The sequence below is a fragment of the Mchenga conophoros genome, linkage group LG3 (genome assembly GCF_057382185.1).
Source record: "Mchenga conophoros isolate Kocher_MC1m ecotype Shallow Benthic linkage group LG3, M_conophoros_male_GT1.1, whole genome shotgun sequence".
Lineage (NCBI taxonomy): Eukaryota > Metazoa > Chordata > Actinopteri > Cichliformes > Cichlidae > Mchenga > Mchenga conophoros.
The window spans coordinates 34479863-34502677 of record NC_140528.1 but is presented as its reverse complement, the minus strand read 5'-3'; the positions used below and the strand labels follow the sequence as shown (position 1 = coordinate 34502677).

At 36.4% G+C, this 22815-nt stretch overlaps 1 protein-coding gene and 1 long non-coding RNA gene across 3 annotated transcripts in view; one reads left to right on the top strand and one right to left on the bottom strand.

Annotated features, from left to right (window-relative positions):
* The window catches only part of LOC146578319 (butyrophilin-like protein 2), a 71281-nt gene that overhangs the window by 12191 nt on the left and 36275 nt on the right, over positions 1–22815 (bottom strand). The window lies entirely within an intron of this gene.
* Positions 17406–19886, top strand: LOC146578321 (uncharacterized). Its single transcript, XR_014890123.1, has 3 exons — positions 17406–17574; positions 18697–18725; positions 19154–19886. It is a non-coding gene; the product is annotated as an uncharacterized LOC146578321 (long non-coding RNA).

The window sequence follows — 22815 nt, the reverse complement described above, 5'->3', positions numbered from 1 at the left end:
AATATGACCTTTTAATATTCATTCAGATGTTTTCTGACTCTAAATGTTCTTTTCTCATTTCTTAGGGTTTTCTAATTTACATTTAAAACATTTTCAGTTTTTTTCCAACTTCTTCTTCTGTGTAACCTTCAGCTTTTAGCAGTTCAGCACCTTTGTTTTCAGGTTAAATTCGGGTTTTTTTTTTGGTTTTTTTTTTTTATCTCATTCAATATTTTTAACTCAAAATTCAGCAATTAATTCATTTCAGTGCATACATTCAGATTCAAGCATTCACACTGCAGTTTCTTCAGAAAATGCACTTTCTAGTTATTATATTTTATTCTGTATTCCGTACGTTTTTTGTAATCCTACTCCTTCAAAACCGTTCAACTTAGAAAAACCATTCCAACACTGTTAGATTCCTATTCTTTTGGACAACACTGCTTCCATTTTTCATATTTTTAACATTTATATTTTTAATTTTATTCAACTTTATTCAACAAAAATTTATAATGTATTTCAATGGGGAGACCCTTCAAATCCTCATTCAACTTACTCATTTTTAAACTCTTACTACTTCCACATACATTGACATAGAGCCACCATTCAAACTTTAAAACGAAGACAAGACATTCAACTATTCAACTTGCATTTATCTTTTCAATATCTATTATACTTTTTCTTCAGTTCCAGTTTAAGTTTCATGATGTTTTTTCACCCGTTTCAGAGTTTATAATGGGTGTGTATGGGACGGAATGTTGGGGCTAGAGTGAGGCAGCTCAACTGCTAGAGTGAGAGGAGCAAAAAAAATAATCTTAAAATCTTTTTTAAAACTGCTGCTGTGTCCGCAGCGTTTGCTCTACAGGTATGATTTTACCCTCAAAACGTAGCCATGGCTGTCCTCTTTCATCCAATGTGTTTACTATTGTACTAGGTGTTATGGTTCTTTCATAAATGTCACCAATGCACAGCCTCCTCCCTCCAACTCTTCCATAGACTCTAATGTTAAAATGGCTCAGAAGGTTCGTTTGAAAATCAGAAGAGCATGGTGTCTTTCCACTGTCACCACGTCCATATAATAAACTCCACAGACATGAAAACTGAGAATTTGGTAGACTAGACATTGCTGTCGCTCACAGTGAAAGAATTTTGTCAATACGACTTTTACTTTTCATTTGGGAACGATTTGTTTCGGCCTGACTTTTCTGTTCATTTTAAGCAGCAAAAGTGAGGTGCATGTCTGTGTCCGTGTGTATGGAGCCATTGGGTGCGGTCACTATAGCAACCAGGCTCACACCTGCCTGCTTAACGAGCTCTCTCTGCCACTCTGCCAAAATTAATCTTAAACACTTCTCTTTCAACTGCTGCTGTGTCCACAGTGTTAAAGCCATCATTTTACCCTCAAAACGTCGCCATCGTTGTCCTTTTTCCAACATCTTGTCTTTCAAAGCTCAGAGATGTAAACTTTTTAAACTGTGTGGGTCCAAGTGGAGGGATCACATTTTAGTCATTCAGTGATTCAAAGAATATGACCTTTTAATATTCTTTCAGATGTTTTCTGACTCTAAATGTTCTTTTCTCATTTCTTAGGTTTTTCTAATTTACAATTAAAACATTTTCAGCTTTTTTCCAACTTCTTCTTCTGTGTAACCTTCAGCTTTTAGCAGTTCAGCACTTTTGTTTTCAGGTTAAATTCGGGTTTTTTTTTTTATCTCATTCAAAATTCTTAACTTAAATTCAGTAATTATTTCATTTCAATGCATACATTCAGATTCAAGCATTCACACTGCAGTTTCTTCAGAAAATGCACTTTCTAGTTATTATTGTGTGGATGCTTTAAGCATCCACACTATTGAGTTCCTGTTTCTCTTTATTCTTTATTAGTGTGAATGCTTGAAAAGCATTCACAGTATTGTTCTTCTAATCTTTATTATTATATTTTATTATTATTATCTATTCCGTACGTTTTTTGAAAGCCAACTCCTTCAAAACCGTTCAACTTAGAAAAACCATTCAAACACCGTTAGATTCCTATTCTTTTGGACAACATTGCTTCTATTTTTCTCATTTTTAACATTTATATTTTTAATTTTATTCAACTTTTTTCAACAAAAATTTATAATGTATTTCAATGGGGAGACCCTTCAAATTCTCATTCAACTTCATCCTCTTTAAACTGTATCTACTTCCACATACATTGACATAGAGCCACCATTCAAACTTTAAAACGAAGACAAGACATTCAACTATTCAACTTGTATTTATCTTTTCAATATCTATTATACTTTTTCTTCAGTTCCAGTTTAAGTTTCATGATGTTTTTTCACCCGTTTCAGAGTTTATAATGGGTGTGTATGGGACGGAATGTTGGGGCTAGAGTGAGGCAGCTCAACTGCTAGAGTGAGAGGAGCAAAAAAATTAATCTTAAAATCTTTTTTAAAACTGCTGCTGTGTCCGCAGCGTTTGCTCTACAGGTATGATTTTACCCTCAAAATGTAGCCATCGCTGTCCTCTTTCATCCAATGTGTTTACTATTGTACTAGGTGTTATGGTTCTTTCATAAATGTCACCAATGCACAGCCTCCTCCCTCCAACTCTTCCATAGACTCTAATGTTAAAATCGCTCAGAAGGTTGGTTTGAAAATCAGAAGAGCATGGTGTCTTTCCACTGTCACCATGTCCATATAATAAACTCCACAGGCATGAAAACTGAGAATTCAGTAGACTAGAAGCTGCTGTCGCTCACGGTGAAAGAATTTTGTCAATACGACTTTTACTTTTCATTTGGGAACGATTTGTTTCGGCCTGACTTTTCTGTTCATTTTAAGCAGCAAAAGTGAGGCGCATGTCTGTGTACGTGTGTATGGAGCCATTGGGTGCAGTCACTATAGCAACCAGGCTCACACCTGCCTGCTTAACGAGCTCTGCCTGCCACTGTACCAAGATTCATCTTAAGCACTTCTCTTTCAACTGCTGCTGTGTCCACAGTGTTACAGCCATCATTTTACCCTCAAATTGTCGCCATTATTGTTCTCTTTCCAACACCGTATCTTTCAAAGCTCAGGCATTTAAACTTTTTAAACTGTGTGGATCAAAGTGGAGGGATCACATTTGAGTCATTCAGTGATTCAAAGAATATGACCTTTTAATATTCATTCAGATGTTTTCTGACTCTAAATGTTCTTTTCTCATTTCTTAGGGTTTTCTAATTTACATTTAAAACATTTTCAGTTTTTTTCCAACTCCTTCTTCTGTGTAACCTTTAGCTTTTAGCAGTTCAGCACCTTTGTTTTCATGTTAAATTCGGGGTTTTTTTGGTTTTTTTTAATCTCATTCAATATTTTTAACTCAAAATTCAGCAATTAATTCATTTCAGTGCATACATTCAGATTCAAGCATTCACACTGCAGTTTCTTCAGAAAATGCACTTTCTAGTTATTATTATTATTCTAGTTGCTTCCGTACACTTTTTGGCACTTAACTACTTCCACAATTTTCAGCCGATTTTCACCGTTCAAATTTTAAACTATTCTGCTATTTCTGCTAATTTACGCTACGATTTTTGCTATTTTTAACTATTATACTTTTTAAAATATTAAGCTTTTTTCCTTTAATTTGTCCCATTGAAATGAATGGGAAACTTCTGCAATTCTGCTAAAATTTGCTTGTTTTTGAAACTTAACTACTTCCTCATATTTTCACCTAGAACAACCATTCAAACTTTAAAATGTTCACAAATTATTGGGCTATTCAGGTATGATTCAGCTTTTTCAAATGTTTTACTGTTTTACTTTTATGCCTCTTAAAGTTTTGAGTTGCAAAATTGTGATTTTTCACAAAATACATGCGTTGTTATGGTTGCTATGCTCTTGGCTTCCAGTGTGCCACTGAAGGTTTTGCAATTTTCACTTCATGTCCGAACAACTTCTTGCTACTTGCTCAATTTTCACTCAACTTCCACAAATTATACATCAAAACGTAGGTATTTTTGCTGGCTTTCAGAAAATGTCACTATCATTGTTGTGGGATTTATAGAATTTTTGCAAATCTCCTCAGACCAACACAAGGTCTCAAAACTCTCCATATAAAGTCAATGGAGAGCTTGTTCAAAATCATCGCTGGATTTCTGTAATGAGAGGCATATTCGAATCGTCATATCTCCTTAACGAAGCGACTTTAAGACATGAGGCTTGTCCCCGAATATCTTCAGACACCCCTGACGCTCACAATTCAAGAATTTCTTTCTCACCTATTACCGTTCTGAAATGAGTTGGACTTGTTTGAGGGTAGGAAATTCGTCCTTCGCTCAGATTTCTTCAGATTTAAAACTCTGGAAATGAACCACTTTTTTCTCTCGTCATAATTTTTTTTTGGATTTCCACAGAGACCTGAAAATTTCCATGACTGTTCACCAAAGCCTGCTGTCTCTTACGGTGAAAGAATGATATCGATACTCCAAATAGATTTCGAGTTACAAAGCGTTGTTTGAGGGCAAGTCAAGGCAGTTTTTGCTTCGCTCTACTCAGTTATGGTGCATTACAAGTCAAATATCTTTAATAATTCATATTTTAATGATAAATTGTAAACACTGGAAAATTCCCCCATCTCTTCTGAACAAAACGGTGTAAGAATGACCGCTCTAGCCCCTACGGTTTGGGAATTATGGTCATTTGTTTGAGGGGAGTCCTCACTATGAGAAATAGGCTGCAATAATCCTGTGCCTCTCTGTGCTGCGTGTGTAAAAAGAGGCACATGTTTTGGCGGGAAAAAGTACACAGGCTCTCTGATTGGTGGATTCAAATTCAGCAGCTCCCAGGCTGACCTAGAAACTTACTTCTCTCTCCCTGTGCATTTTTTTGCTGATTTTTTCATTTAACGAGTATATTTGAGGGACCCTCAGCATGTTCAGCATTTTTTCAGCTGTCCATTTTGCTTTTCCAATTTTTCTGTTTAACTGATTACTATTGTGCTAAATCATACTATTTCTGCTAAATTACAGTATTTCTGCTTTTTATACTATTTGTGCTAAAACATAGTATTTCTACTAAATGTAGTATTTATGCTTAATCATACTATTTCTGCTTTTTATGGGATTTGTGCCTAATATAGTATTTCTGCTTTTTATAGGATTTTTGCTCAAACATAATATTTCTACTAAATGTAGTGTTTATGCTTAATCATCCTATTTCTGCTTTTTATAGGATTTGTGCTTAATATAGTATTTCTGCTAAATTATAGTATTTCTGCTTTTTATAGTATTTGTGCTAAAACATAGTATTTCTACTAAATGTAGTATTTATGCTTAATCATAGTATTTCTATATATTTCTATATATTTCTGCCAGGTCCCCAGGCAGCCAATCCTCTGTGAGGACTGAGAAATTCAAATTTTCAAATCAGGGCCTGCACGGTTTCCCAGCCAATCATATATGTGTCCTGAGGCATTCAAATTTGCATATTGGGGCCTTCATGGCTTCTAAGCCAGCCAATCATATCTGAGGGCTGAGGAATTCAAATCCACAAATCAGGGCCTACACAGCTTCCCAGCCAGCCAATCATGTATGTGGGCTCCAGGTATTCAAATTTGCATATTGGGGAATTCGTGGCTTCTAAGTCAACAAGTCATCCATGTCATATATCTCTAAAAATTCATATTTTAATGATAAATTGTCAACACTTGAAGATTCCCCCATCTCTTCTGAACAAAACGGTGTAAGAATGACCGCTCTAGCCCCTATGGTTAGGAAATTATGGTCATTTGTTTGAGGGGAATCCTCACTATGTGAAATAAACTGAAAGAAGCAGGTCTATGTCTCTGTGCTGCGTGTGTAAAAAGATGCACCTGTTTTGGCGGGAAAACGTAAACAGCCTCTCTGATTGGTGGATTCAAATTCAGCAGCTCCCAGGCTGACCTAGAAACTTAGTCCTCTCTCCCTGTGTGTGTGTGTGTGTGTGTGTGTGTGTGTGTGTGTGTGTGTGTGTGTGTTTAGTGGGAGAGAGAGGACCCTGCCCTTATTTGGCAGCATGTCATTGTAGGATTTAAATTGAACATAGTTAGACTGGTTGACTGGATTAGAGCCTGTGTTTGTGTGTCCCTCTGTGCATTTGTGTTTCAATAAGTTATTACTATTCTGCTAAATCATAGTATTTCTGGTACTTTTCGGTACTTGTGCTAAATACAGTATTTCTGCTAAATCATACTATTTCTGCTTTTCATAGGATTTATGCCTAATATAGTATTTCTGCTAAATTATAGTATTTCTGCTTTTTATAGGATTTGTGCCTAACATAGTATTTCTGCTAAATTATAGTATTTCTGCTTTTTATAGGATTTGTGCCTAACATAGTATTTCTGCTAAATTATAGTATTTCTGCTTTTTATACTATTTGTTCTAAATTATAGTATTTCTGCTTTTTATAGGATTTGTGCTTAATATAGTATTTCTGCTAAATTATAGTTTTTCTTCTTTTTATAGTATTTGTGCTAAAACATAGTATTTCTACTAAATGTAGTATTTATGCTTAATAATAGTATTTCTATATATTTCTGCCAGGTCCCCAGGCAGCCAATCCTCTGTGAGGACTGAGACATTCAAATTTTCAAATCAGGGCCTGCACAGTTTCCCAGCCAATCAAATAAGTGTCCTGAGGCATTCAAATTTGCATATTAGGGCCTTCGTGGCTTCTAAGCCAGCCAATCATATCTGAGGGCTGAGGAATTCAAATCCACAAATCAGGGCCTGCACGGCTTCCCAGCCAGCCAATCACATATGTGGTCTCAGGCATTCAAATTTGCATATTGGGGAATTCGTGGCTTCTAAGTCAACAAGTCATCCATGTCATATATCTCTAAAAATTCATATTTTAATATTAAATTGTCAACACTTGAAGATTCCCCCATCTCTTCTGAACAAAACGGTGTAAGAATGACCGTTCTAGCCCCTACGGTTAGGAAATTACGTTCATTTGTTTGAGGGGAGTCGTCACTATGAGAAATAGACTGCAAAAATCCTGTGTCTCTCTGTGCTGCTGCGTGTGTAAACAGATGCACCTGTTTTGGTGGGGAAAAGTGCACAGCCTCTCTGATTGGTGGATTCAAATTCACCAGCTCCCAGGCTGACCTAGAAACTTACTTCTCTCTCCCTGTGTGTGTGTGTGTGTGTGTGTGTGTGTGTGTGTGTGTGTGTGTGTGTGTGTGTGTGTGTGTTTGTTTGTGTGTGTGTGTGACAGAGAGAGAGAGAGAAAGCCTTTTAATGGGATGATCCCATTGTAAGATTCAAATTCAATATATTTAGACTGGTTGACTGAATTGGATCTTGTGTGTGTGTCTCTCTGTGCATGTGTGTTTCCTCATGTGTACATATTTGTAATTGTGTGGCAGTCATAAATTTTTTTGCTGATTTTTGTCATTTAACAAGTATATTTGAGGGAACCTCAGCATGTTCAGCATTTTTTCAGCTGTCCATTTTGCTTTTCCAATTTTTCTGTTTAACTTATTACTATTGTGCTAAATCACACTATTTCTGCTATTTTATAAGATTTGTGCTTAATATACTATTTCTGCTTTTATAGGATTTGTGCTTAATATAGTATTTCTGCTTTTTATGGGATTTGTGCTAAAACAAAGTATTTCTACTAAATGTAGTATTTATGCTTAATCATACCATTTCTGCTTTTTTTAGGATTTGTGCTTAATATAGTATTTCTGCTAAATTATAGTATTTCTGCCAAATTATAATATTTGTGCTAAAACATAGTCTTAATTTAAAATTACAATATTCATAGTTCATCACAGTGTCTCTGGTAAATCACAATATTTCTGCTCTGTTGTACTATTTTTCTAAATCATAGTGTTTCTGTAATGTTTATGTATTTTTGGCTAAATATATTCTTTCTGTTATCTTATACTATTTCTCCTAAATTCTTGTATTTTTGAGAAGTTATCATGTTTCTGGTAAGTTACAATATTTCTGCTAAATTCTGCTATGCTATTGTATCTCTGCCAAGTATTATGTTTCCTCTAAGATATTGCAGTTCTGCTAAGTTATTCCATTTTAGCAAACTTCTTTTGCTTCTGCAAAGTTTTTACAATTTCTGCAACTTTTCAGCTTTTTCAGCTACTTTTTGCATACAGCTTCAGCTTTAAGCATCCACACTGCATTTTCGCAGGAAATGCAAATTTTTCTAGTTATTATTATATTTTATTCTGTATTCCGTACGTTTTTTGTAATCCTACTCCTTCAAAACCGTTCAACTTAGAAAAACCATTCCAACACCGTTAGATTCCTATTCTTTTGGACAACACTGCTTCCATTTTTCATATTTTTAACATTTATATTTTTAATTTTATTCAACTTTATTCAACAAAAATTTATAATGTATTTCAATGGGGAGACCCTTCAAATCCTCATTCAACTTACTCATTTTTAAACTCTTACTACTTCCACATACATTGACATAGAGCCACCATTCAAACTTTAAAACGAAGACAAGACATTCAACTATTCAACTTGCATTTATCTTTTAAATATCTATTATACTTTTTCTTCAGTTCCAGTTTAAGTTTCATGATGTTTTTTCACCCGTTTCAGAGTTTATAATGGGTGTGTATGGGACGGAATGTTGGGGCTAGAGTGAGACAGCTCAACTGCTAGAGTGAGAGGAGCAAAAAAATTAATCTTAAAATCTTTTTTAAAACTGCTGCTGTGTCCACAGCGTTTGCTCTACAGGTATGATTTTACCCTCAAAACGTAGCCATCGCTGTCCTCTTTCATCCAATGTGTTTACTATTGTACTAGGTGTTATGGTTCTTTCATAAATGTCACCAATGCACAGCCTCCTCCCTCCAACTCTTCCATAGACTCTAATGTTAAAATGGCTCAGAAGGTTCGTTTGAAAATCAGAAGAGCATGGTGTCTTTACACTGTCACCACGTCCATATAATAAACTCCACAGGCATGAAAACTGAGAATTCAGTAGACTAGAAGCTGCTGTCGCTCACGGTGAAAGAATTTCGTCAATACGACTTGTACTTTTCATATGGGAACGATTTGTTTCGGCCTGACTTTTCTGTTCATTTTAAGCAGCAAAAGTGAGGTGCATGTCTGTGTGCGTGTGTATGGAGCCATTGGGTGCAGTCACTATAGCAACCAGGCTCACACCTGCCTGCTTAACGAGCTCTGCCTGCCACTGTACCAAGATTCATCTTAAACACTTCTCTTTCAACTGCTGCTGTGTCCACAGTGTTACAGCCATCATTTTACCCTCAAATTGTCGCCATTATTGTTCTCTTTCCAACACCGTATCTTTCAAAGCTCAGGCATTTAAACTTTTTAAACTGTGTGGATCAAAGTGGAGGGATCACATTTGAGTCATTCAGTGATTCAAAGAATATGACCTTTTAATATTCATTCAGATGTTTTCTGACTCTAAATGTTCTTTTCTCATTTCTTAGGGTTTTCTAATTTACATTTAAAACATTTTCAGTTTTTTTCCAACTCCTTCTTCTGTGTAACCTTCAGCTTTTAGCAGTTCAGCACCTTTGTTTTCAGGTTAAATTCTTTTTTTTTGTTGTTTTTTTTTAATCTCATTCAATATTTTTAACTCAAAATTCAGCAATTAATTCATTTCAGTGCATACATTCAGATTCAAGCATTCACACTGCAGTTTCTTCAGAAAATGCACCTTCTAGTTATTAGTGTGAATGCTTGAAAAGCATTCACAGTATTGTTGTTGTAATCTTTATTATTATTATTATATTTTATTCTGTATTCCGTACGTTTTTTGTAATCCTACTCCTTCAAAACCGTTCAACTTAGAAAAACCATTCCAACACCGTTAGATTCCTATTCTTTTGGACAACACTGCTTCCATTTTTCATATTTTTAACATTTATATTTTTAATTTTATTCAACTTTATTCAACAAAAATTTATAATGTATTTCAATGGGGAGACCCTTCAAATCCTCATTCAACTTACTCATTTTTAAACTCTTACTACTTCCACATACATTGACATAGAGCCACCATTCAAACTTTAAAACGAAGACAAGACATTCAACTATTCAACTTGCATTTATCTTTTCAATATCTATTATGCTTTGTCTTCAGTTCCAGTTTAAGTTTCATGATGTTTTTTCACCCGTTTCAGAGTTTATAATGGGTGTGTATGGGACGGAATGTTGGGGCTAGAGTGAGGCAGCTCAACTGCTAGAGTGAGAGGAGCAAAAAAATTAATCTTAAAATCTTTTTTAAAACTGCTGCTGTGTCCACAGCGTTTGCTCTACAGGTATGATTTTACCCTCAAAACGTAGCCATGGCTGTCCTCTTTCATCCAATGTGTTTACTATTGTACTAGGTGTTATGGTTCTTTCATAAATGTCACCAATGCACAGCCTCCTCCCTCCAACTCTTCCATAGACTCTAATGTTAAAATGGCTCAGAAGGTTCGTTTGAAAATCAGAAGAGCATGGTGTCTTTCCACTGTCACCACGTCCATATAATAAGCTCCACAGACATGAAAACTGAGAATTAGGTAGACTAGACATTGCTGTCGCTCACAGTGAAAGAATTTTGTCAATACGACTTTTACTTTTCATTTGGGAACGATTTGTTTCGGCCTGACTTTTCTGTTCATTTTAAGCAGCAAAAGTGAGGCGCATGTCTGTGTACGTGTGTATGGAGCCATTGGGTGCGGTCACTATAGCAACCAGGCTCACACCTGCCTGCTTAACGAGCTCTGCCTGCCACTGTACCAAGATTCATCTTAAACACTTCTCTTTCAACTGCTGCTGTGTCCACAGTGTTTGCTCTACAGCCATCATTTTACCCTCAAATTGTCGCCATCGTTGTTCTCTTTCCAACATCTTGTCTTTCAAAGCTCAGAGATGTAAACTTTTTAAACTGTGTGGGTCCAAGTGGAGGGATCACATTTTCTTCATTCAGTGATTCAAAGAATATGACCTTTTAATATTCTTTCAGATGTTTTCTGACTCTAAATGTTCTTTTCTCATTTCTTAGGGTTTTCTAATTTACAATTAAAACATTTTCAGCTTTTTTCCAACTTCTTCTTCTGTGTAACCTTCAGCTTTTAGCAGTTCAGCACTGTTGTTTTCAGGTTAAATTCGGGGTTTTTTTTTTTATCTCATTCAAGATTTTTAACTCAAAATTCAGCAATTAATTCATTTCAGTCCATACATTCAGATTCAAGCATTCACACTGCAGTTTCTTCAGAAAATGCACTTTCTAGTTAGTGTGAATGCTTGAAAAGCATTCACAGTATTGTTCTTCTAATCTTTATTCTATTTTATTATATTTTATTATTATGGATTCCGTACGTTTTTTGTAATCTATCTCCTTCAAAACCGTTCAACTTAGAAAAACCATTCAAACACCATTAGATTCCTATTCTTTTGGACATGACTGCTTCTATTTTTCTCATTTTTAACATTTATATTTTTAATTTTATTCAACTTTTTTCAACAAAAATTTCCCATGTATTTCAATGGGGAGACCCTTCAAATTCTCATTCAACTTCCTCCTCTTTAAACTGTATCTACTTCCACATACATTGACATAGAGCCACCATTCAAACTTTAAAACGAAGACAAGACATTCAACTATTCAACTTGTATTTATCTTTTCAATATCTATTATACTTTTTCTTCAGTTCCAGTTTAAGTTTCATGATGTTTTTTCACCCGTTTCAAAGTTTATAATGGGTGTGTATGGGACGGAATGTTGGGGCTAGAGTGAGGCAGCTCAACTGCTAGAGTGAGAGGAGCAAAAAAATTAATCTTAAAATCTTTTTTAAAACTGCTGCTGTGTCCGCAGCGTTTGCTCTACAGGTATGATTTTACCCTCAAAACGTAGCCATGGCTGTCCTCTTTCATCCAATGTGTTTACTATTGTACTAGGTGTTATGGTTCTTTCATAAATGTCACCAATGCACAGCCTCCTCCCTCCAACTCTTCCATAGACTCTAATGTTAAAATGGCTCAGAAGGTTCGTTTGAAAATCAGAAGAGCATGGTGTCTTTCCACTGTCACCACGTCCATATAATAAGCTCCACAGGCATGAAAACTGAGAATTAGGTAGACTAGACATTGCTGTCGCTCACGGTGAAAGAATTTTGTCAATACGACTTTTACTTTTCATTTGGGAGCGATTTGTTTCGGCCTGACTTTTCTGTTCATTTTAAGCAGCAAAAGTGAGGCGCATGTCTGTGTACGTGTGTATGGAGCCATTGGGTGCGGTCACTATAGCAACCAGGCTCACACCTGCCTGCTTAACGAGCTCTGCCTGCCACTGTACCAAGATTCATCTTAAGCACTTCTCTTTCAACTGCTGCTGTGTCCACAGTGTTACAGCCATCATTTTACCCTCAAATTGTCGCCATTATTGTTCTCTTTCCAACACCGTATCTTTCAAAGCTCAGGCATTTAAACTTTTTAAACTGTGTGGATCAAAGTGGAGGGATCACATTTTAGTCATTCAGTGATTCAAAGAATATGACCTTTTAATATTCATTCAGATGTTTTCTGACTCTAAATGTTCTTTTCTCATTTCTTAGGGTTTTCTAATTTACATTTAAAACATTTTCAGTTTTTTTCCAACTTCTTCTTCTGTGTAACCTTCAGCTTTTAGCAGTTCAGCACCTTTGTTTTCAGGTTAAATTCGGTTGTTTTTTTGTTTTTTGTTTTTTATCTCATTCAATATTTTTAACTCAAAATTCAGCAATTAATTCATTTCAGTGCATACATTCAGATTCAAGCATTCACACTGCAGTTTCTTCAGAAAATGCACTTTCTAGTTATTATATTTTATTTTTCCGTACGTTTTTTGTAAGCCTACTCCTTCAAAACCGTTCAACTTAGAAAAACCATTCAAACACCGTTAGATTCCTATTATTTTGGACAACACTGCTTCTATTTTTCATATTTTTAACATTTATATTTTTAATTTTATTCAACTTTATTCAACAAAAATTTATAATGTATTTCAATGGGGAGACCCTTCAAATCCTCATTCAACTTACTCATTTTTAAACTCTTACTACTTCCACATACATTGACATAGAGCCACCATTCAAACTTTAAAACGAAGACAAGACATTCAACTATTCAACTTGTATTTATCTTTTCAATATCTATTATACTTTTTCTTCAGTTCCAGTTTAAGTTTCATGATGTTTTTTCACCCGTTTCAGAGTTTATAATGGGTGTGTATGGGACGGAATGTTGGGGCTAGAGTGAGGCAGCTCAACTGCTAGAGTGAGAGGAGCAAAAAAATTAATCTTAAAATCTTTTTTAAAACTGCTGCTGTGTCCGCAGCGTTTGCTCTACAGGTATGATTTTACCCTCAAAACGTAGCCATGGCTGTCCTCTTTCATCCAATGTGTTTACTATTGTACTAGGTGTTATGGTTCTTTCATAAATGTCACCAATGCACAGCCTCCTCCCTCCAACTCTTCCATAGACTCTAATGTTAAAATGGCTCAGAAGGTTCGTTTGAAAATCAGAAGAGCATGGTGTCTTTCCACTGTCACCACGTCCATATAATAAGCTCCACAGGCATGAAAACTGAGAATTAGGTAGACTAGACATTGCTGTCGCTCACGGTGAAAGAATTTTGTCAATACGACTTTTACTTTTCATTTGGGAGCGATTTGTTTCGGCCTGACTTTTCTGTTCATTTTAAGCAGCAAAAGTGAGGCGCATGTCTGTGTACGTGTGTATGGAGCCATTGGGTGCGGTCACTATAGCAACCAGGCTCACACCTGCCTGCTTAACGAGCTCTGCCTGCCACTGTACCAAGATTCATCTTAAGCACTTCTCTTTCAACTGCTGCTGTGTCCACAGTGTTACAGCCATCATTTTACCCTCAAATTGTCGCCATTATTGTTCTCTTTCCAACACCGTATCTTTCAAAGCTCAGGCATTTAAACTTTTTAAACTGTGTGGATCAAAGTGGAGGGATCACATTTTAGTCATTCAGTGATTCAAAGAATATGACCTTTTAATATTCATTCAGATGTTTTCTGACTCTAAATGTTCTTTTCTCATTTCTTAGGGTTTTCTAATTTACATTTAAAACATTTTCAGTTTTTTTCCAACTTCTTCTTCTGTGTAACCTTCAGCTTTTAGCAGTTCAGCACCTTTGTTTTCAGGTTAAATTCGGTTGTTTTTTTGTTTTTTGTTTTTTATCTCATTCAATATTTTTAACTCAAAATTCAGCAATTAATTCATTTCAGTGCATACATTCAGATTCAAGCATTCACACTGCAGTTTCTTCAGAAAATGCACTTTCTAGTTATTAGTGTGAATGCTTGAAAAGCATTCACAGTATTGTTCTTCAAATCTTTATTATTATATATTCCGTACGTTTTTTGGCATCTAACTCCTTCAAAACCGTTCAACTTAGAAAAACCATTCAAACACCGTTAGATTCCTCTTCTTTTGGACATGACTGCTTCTACTTTTCTCATTTTTAACATTTATATTTTTAATTTTATTCAACTTTATTCAACAAAAATTTATAATGTATTTCAATGGGGAGACCCTTCAAATCCTCATTCAACTTACTCATTTTTAAACTCTTACTACTTCCACATACATTGACATAGAGCCACCATTCAAACTTTAAAACGAAGACAAGACATTCAACTATTCAACTTGTATTTATCTTTTCAATATCTATTATACTTTTTCTTCAGTTCCAGTTTAAGTTTCATGATGTTTTTTCACCCGTTTCAGAGTTTATAATGGGTGTGTATGGGACGGAATGTTGGGGCTAGAGTGAGGCAGCTCAACTGCTAGAGTGAGAGGAGCAAAAAAATTAATCTTAAAATCTTTTTTAAAACTGCTGCTGTGTCCGCAGCGTTTGCTCTACAGGTATGATTTTACCCTCAAAACGTAGCCATGGCTGTCCTCTTTCATCCAATGTGTTTACTATTGTACTAGGTGTTATGGTTCTTTCATAAATGTCACCAATGCACAGCCTCCTCCCTCCAACTCTTCCATAGACTCTAATGTTAAAATGGCTCAGAAGGTTCGTTTGAAAATCAGAAGAGCATGGTGTCTTTCCACTGTCACCACGTCCATATAATAAGCTCCACAGGCATGAAAACTGAGAATTAGGTAGACTAGACATTGCTGTCGCTCACGGTGAAAGAATTTTGTCAATACGACTTTTACTTTTCATTTGGGAGCGATTTGTTTCGGCCTGACTTTTCTGTTCATTTTAAGCAGCAAAAGTGAGGCGCATGTCTGTGTACGTGTGTATGGAGCCATTGGGTGCGGTCACTATAGCAACCAGGCTCACACCTGCCTGCTTAACGAGCTCTGCCTGCCACTGTACCAAGATTCATCTTAAGCACTTCTCTTTCAACTGCTGCTGTGTCCACAGTGTTACAGCCATCATTTTACCCTCAAATTGTCGCCATTATTGTTCTCTTTCCAACACCGTATCTTTCAAAGCTCAGGCATTTAAACTTTTTAAACTGTGTGGATCAAAGTGGAGGGATCACATTTTAGTCATTCAGTGATTCAAAGAATATGACCTTTTAATATTCATTCAGATGTTTTCTGACTCTAAATGTTCTTTTCTCATTTCTTAGGGTTTTCTAATTTACATTTAAAACATTTTCAGTTTTTTTCCAACTTCTTCTTCTGTGTAACCTTCAGCTTTTAGCAGTTCAGCACCTTTGTTTTCAGGTTAAATTCGGTTGTTTTTTTGTTTTTTGTTTTTTATCTCATTCAATATTTTTAACTCAAAATTCAGCAATTAATTCATTTCAGTGCATACATTCAGATTCAAGCATTCACACTGCAGTTTCTTCAGAAAATGCACTTTCTAGTTATTAGTGTGAATGCTTGAAAAGCATTCACAGTATTGTTCTTCAAATCTTTATTATTATATATTCCGTACGTTTTTTGGCATCTAACTCCTTCAAAACCGTTCAACTTAGAAAAACCATTCAAACACCGTTAGATTCCTCTTCTTTTGGACATGACTGCTTCTACTTTTCTCATTTTTAACATTTATATTTTTAATTTTATTCAACTTTATTCAACAAAAATTTCCCATGTATTTCAATGGGGAGACCCTTCAAATTCTCATTCAACTTACTCATTTTTAAACTCTTACTACTTCCACATACATTGACATAGAGCCACCATTCAAACTTTAAAACGAAGACAAGACATTCAACTATTCAACTTGTATTTATCTTTTCAATATCTATTATACTTTTTCTTCAGTTCCAGTTTAAGTTTCATGATGTTTTTTCACCCGTTTCAAAATTTATAATGGGTGTGTATGGGACGGAATGTTGGGGCTAGAGTGAGACAGCTCAACTGCTAGAGTGAGAGGAGCAAAAAAATTAATCTTAAAATCTTTTTTAAAACTGCTGCTGTGTCCGCAGCGTTTGCTCTACAGGTATGATTTTACCCTCAAAACGTAGCCATGGCTGTCCTCTTTCATCCAATGTGTTTACTATTGTACTAGGTGTTATGGTTCTTTCATAAATGTCACCAATGCACAGCCTCCTCCCTCCAACTCTTCCATAGACTCTAATGTTAAAATGTCTCAGAAGGTTCGTTTGAAAATCAGAAGAGCATGGTGTCTTTCCACTGTCACCGCGTCCATATAATAAGCTCCACAGGCATGAAAACTGAGAATTAGGTAGACTAGACATTGCTGTCGCTCACGGTGAAAGAATTTTGTCAATACGACTTTTACTTTTCATTTGGGAGCGATTTGTTTCGGCCTGACTTTTCTGTTCATTTTAAGCAGCAAAAGTGAGGTGCATGTCTGTGTCCGTGTGTATGGAGCCCTTGGGTGCAGTCACTATAGCAACCAGGCTCACACCTGCCTGCTGAACGAGCTCTCTCTCTCTCTGCCAAGATTAAATCAAAAATGTGTGTTATATCTAAGCAGTTGTAGTAAGATTAACTTTTTCAATAGGTACAATAAGACAGGTTTGACAGGCTTTTGCCACAGATTAACAGTATGTCAGTAGTTAGTATAGGCTAACTGAATAGTGCCCTGAATTATTGCCCTGTTAAATTCAAGTTGATTGTGTATTGGTGGACTTGTCTTCTCCACACAGGTTTTTCAGATCTGGGCAGTTTGAGTCAGTTGATGACTTTAAAATAATCTTTTCTGACTGGATAATTAAAGCTCACAGCATCTACCTGTCTGTAGTGTATTTTCCCACATTTTAAATAATCTAATCTCATTTAATGTCTCTGTTTTTAGTCTGTATAGTTTATCTCCCCACAAATACGCTCAAAGTAGTCTTAAAATAAAATCCATAAAACAGTTCAAGATGATGACTTTTTATTTGCTCATTTAATGCCAGTTGCCCTCTTTCCTGAGTATAAGCGAATGAGTGACATAAAGACAAAAAGTACCAATTTGTATGCTGGTGAGTCTTGTGTATTTTTTTCTCTGTCTCTCTATGACAGAGAAATATATATGCTCATTATTGATGTTCAAACTGATGCTCAAATTTCCAAGCACCACCTGAACGCCTCATCGGTCTTTAACTAATCACTACACCAACGGTTGTCATTCCGCTTTGCTCTCTGCTGTGGTAAGTACAATACATTCAGTACAGCACTGTTTTAATTTTATGATGGTAAAAATACATGTTTGACATTTAAACTCACATATCAAGTCTTTTTAAAGTTCAACAGAGTTCAAAGAATAAAGAAAGCAAAAAAAGAATAACCTTTGCTACCATTTATATAGGTTTATGACTTTTGCTGTTAGCAGCAGTGCTAACGCTAGCTTCAATGCTAATGCTAGCTATAGTGCTAACATTAGCCTTAGCAGTTGTTAACTGACAAAAAGAATATTCTTGTGATATTCCTGTGATATTTATTGGCGGTCAGTGAGACAAAAGTAACAAATGAGATTTATTATTGCCATTGTGGCTCAGTTTTAACAGTAAGAGTACTTCATGACTTTTGCTGTTAGTAGCAGGAATGCTAACGCTAGCTTCAATGCTAACGCTAGCTTCAATGCTAATGCTAGCTATAGTGCTAACACTAGCCTTAGCAGTTGTTAACTGACAAAAAGAATATTCCTGTGATATTCCTGTGATATTTATTGGCGGTCAGTGAGACAAAAGTAACAAATGAGATTTATTATTGCCATTGTGCCTCAGTTTTAACAGTAAGAGTACTTCATGACTTTTGCTGTTAGTAGCAGTGCTAATGCTAGCTTCGATGCTAATGCTAGCATCAATGCTAACGCTAGCTATAGTGCCAACACTAGCCTTAGCAGTTTTTAACTGACAAAAAGAATATTCCTGTGATATTCCTGTGATATTTATTGGCGGTCAGTGAGAAAAAAGTAACAAATGAGCTTTATTATTGCCATTGTGCCTCAGTTTTAACAGTAAGAGTGCTAGTTCTACCAGCAGTGCTAACACTAACTGAAGTGCTAACGCTAGCAGGAATGCTAGCGTTAGCAGCGATGCTAAGGCTAGTAACAGTCTAACAGTAGCCTTATATAAGTACTTAAATAAATACTTCAGTTAATTAGTTTGAATTATAAAATGGCTGCTGTATCAGCTGGTGTGCTATATTACTCTATAATTACCCTGCTGACTATAAGTTCAGTATATCATGTCGTGTGGGCTTTGTTTTTTTGTTAGTCTGATAACACTGTACAGACAACTAACATGTTATTTCTTGTCTTACACTTTCAGGAACTTGACTCACATCTGTGCTTTGCCTGGTAGGTGTGCACATACTGTTAGAGAAGTACACCAAAATTTTAAAAAAAGAGTCTGACTAATATAAGCTTTAAAGTGATGGGTTCAAACTTTGTGCTAGACCTTTTAAACACATTTTTATAATAAATACACATAAGTTCAGCTTAACAATTGGGCTAAAATATTTTTTTCGTACATTTTTGCACATTACATGTGATTAGTTAACAATTCACTCAATCATATTTGTATTTAAAAATATTATTGCTGAATTTAATTAAATATTTATTCTTTTAAAAAGTGCCAAATTGTGCAACTTTTTGCACATGGCAGCCGACAACAGTTTAGCTTGAATATTTGTTTTGTCCTTTTTCAGTAGTCACAATTAGTTCATACAATTACCATGTGATATAATTTTATTAAAATTATTTTTTTTCTTGTTTTTTGTTCACAGTGTGCAGAAGAAGAACAAGGACCAGATCTCCAGTCTTCTATCTCACATCCCAACCCCCCAACCCCTCTATCTTCTGTCCTACTCCACCTGTTGTCTCTGCCTTCTTTCCATCTGTATTTCACCCTGTGGTTTGTGAGAAATTTTGCCAAACCAAGAATCTTATTGCGGTTTGATTTAAAGCCGTGTCTCTCCTGCTCTGTCTGTTCTCTCTGCTAAATTTTCTCTCTACCTGTTTTTCACTCTTTGGCTTGCTGCTGAAAAATGCACAAGCCAATAAAACAATAAAGAGTGCATATTTTGCCTCAACCTGAGAACAAACTGAACAAACAAAGAAAACTCTGCGGTTTGATTTAAAGCCGTGTCTCTCCTGCTCTGTCTGTTCTCTCTGCTAAATTTTCTCTCTACCTGTTTTTCACTCTTGGCTTGCTGCTGAAAAATGCCAAGCCATTAAAGCAATAAAGAGTGCATATTGCCTCTACCTGAGAACAAACTGAACAAATAAAGAAAACTCTAATTCACGGTTTGATTGTGATTTCCCAGCCGTGTTTCTCCTGCTCTGTCTGTTCTCTCTTCTAAATTTTCTCTCTAGCTGTTTTTCACTTTGCGCTTGCTGCTAAGTTGTGCCAAGCCAATAAAGAGAGTGCATATTATTCTCTCGACTGACAAACTGTCAAACAAACAAAGACATCTGTTTCTGAGAAATAAAAACTGAAATATAAAGACAAAGAAAACATCTCCTGCTCTGTGCCACTCTTATTTTATAAACATATTTTCTAAAGACTAAGAGAAACACTTGTGTAAAAATGCCAAGGAAGCAGAAAAAGTCACAAGCTGCAAAACAACGCTGGAAGAAGTTCCATGAGTTTCATGAAGTACCAACATGTGAACAAGCTGAGTGTGATTTTCCTCAGAGCTCTGCAGAAGACTTTGTGTCTGCAAAGACCAATGCTGATGGTGTCAAACAGGCAGGTCAACATGTTCCTGCACATGTACAACAGGTATCCTATGCAGATGCTGTAAAGATTGGATTGCAGCATGAATTTAATGATCATCAGGTAAACCATAGAGACCAACCTGAGGTGTCAAGTGCCCCACAGGTGGGTTATGCTGATATTGTAAAAAGAGGCCGTCACAGTGATGTGGCAGGACCATCTCATGCAGAAAGAGTGAACTTTGAAAACCAGCCCTCTGTTACACATATCTGTGCATCTCACAGCCAGGCTCATCCCAAATATGGAGACTCCAGAAACAAGCAGTGCACATGTAACTCACTCACATTTCTTGCTTTCCTTCATGAGAATGATAACATGACTACAGCTGACCTTAATCTGGTCTTGGATAAAGGTGATGTGATGTACAAAGAGGCCAAGAAAAGATTTCCTAAAAATATTCATTTGGCTACCGATGAGCTGCCAGACAAAGTTGATGCTCACAGGTCTATGTATCATGTCGACATGACACAGCCTTCCCGGTATGGGACATTTGAAGAACCTCCAGAGGAGGCAGTAGATACCTTTCTCAGCTTAGAAGCAGGACTGAGCTGCCTGTTGTCAGATGTGCAGTATGCCTTACTGATTATGAGTGGATTGTGTATCGCAGTGTTCAGATCCACATCGGGCAAATATGGTTTCTTTGATCCACACTCCAGAACAGCCAGTGGTCTTCCTCTAGCACTATGGTCACGTGATCGTGGTACGGCTGTGATGGTGAAATTCACACTCCTCAGTGACATGATTAAGAGACTCCAGGATTCTTATGAAATGATGGAGATATCACCTTCTTGTAACTATGAACTGAAGCCTGTGCAGTTCTACAGTATGAGCACAGTCAACCTGAGTGATACTATCACAGACACAGTCTGCAGACCAACAGCTGCCACTGCTGTGGCACCTACTCACTCTGATACAACTGTTGATGAAGCAAACTCCTCTTCTCCAAGGAGAAACACAACCACTGATCTTACTGAGATCTCTCCAATGTCTGTTTGTACACCACTGGAGAAACAACAAGAAGTCCGTATGACTCAGTTCACATCACACGAAGCTCCTCAAAATGAATTTACTTTTATAACTACCAAAGAACTATCAAGTGACTTTAATTTCCTTCCATCAAATGATGTTTTTTCCTGTCAGTCAAGGACTGCAATAAAAAATGGTGCTAACTGTGATCTTTCTGATACAGTTATACAAAAAATCTATAAACTGACAAAAGTTAATAAACAGCAAAGGCGCAAAATGAAAAGAAGATTAATGGCATCAGACAAACCAAGAAATCAGAGAAAAGAAAACCAAAAAAGGAAAGAACGACAAAAGTACGCTTCAAATAAAGATTACAAAGAAAAGAAGAAATCTTCTACAAGCGAATCATATAAAAACAATCCTGAAGTTAGACAGAAACATCAACAATATATTAAAAGACGTTACTGTGACAATGCTGAATTTAGACAAAAACAAAAAAACTATATCACTAAAAGGTATCAAGAGAGCCCAGATTTCAGAGAGAGACAGAGATCTCGAGTGACTCAGCGTTATGCACGTGATAACGCATTCAGAGTAAGACACAGACAACTAATGAAACAACTAATGCGAGACAGGTATCAAAGTAATCTTGCCTTCAGGATTATGCACAATATGAGATGTGCAATGAAAATAAAAAGGAAATACAGATGGGTGAACAGACAAACCCAAGAGAGTGACAACAGTGTGATTAACGAGGCCATATCTGTGTTCAAATCACAAATCAAAGCTGGACCATCATACCCATGTACTGTATGTTTCAAGGCTTCATTTCCAAACCAAGTACGACCCTGCAGAAGGTCAAATTATGTCAAAAACCCACATGTAGTTACAACATGTTTGACAGGAAAGTTTGTTCATGTTTGTGATGAAAACTGCAGAAATGAGCAGTGCAATGTTCCCGATGAGAGAAAGAGAGAGTGGATTTGTCACACCTGCCACGATCATCTTAAAAATGGATCCATGCCAGCACTTGCTGTTGCCAATAAGTTGGATCTTGCTGATATTCCAGCTGAACTGTCTGATCTCAACATACTGGAGAGACATCTCATAGCCAAGTGCATACCATTTGCCAAGATCATTCCTCTTCCCAAAGGCAGACAAAGAGCAATTAGAGGAAATGTGGTCTGTGTCCCATCAGAGGTACAGGAAACTGTTGAAACACTACCTCGATTGAGAATTAATTCTCAGGTCATGAGAGTAAAACTGAAGAGACGCTTGTCTTACAAAGGTCATCAGCTGTTTCAGACTGTAAGCTGGTCTAAACTTGTGCAAGCACTGCATAAACTCAAGCAGATTCATCCACAGTATAAGGATGTGAGCATCAGAGATGATGCTGAGCTGTGTGATCCAACTCTTCCTGATGAAGATGATGAGGATGATGATGATGAAAACATGAATGAGGACGATTATGATGAGGCTGATTTAATGGAAATTGACAGCTGTGAGAAAAATGCACTGAGTGAAGCACAAAATATAAATGAACAGGACATTGACATGTTACCCTGTGATGGTGAACAATCGCATGAACAGATGAGAGATGATTCAGAGCAAGCAGATGGACTGACTAATGGTGGTTTTGCACTCGAGTCCTGTTTGCAGCCCCCTGATGTGGCTGAGGAGATATTATGTTTCAGTGAAGGAATC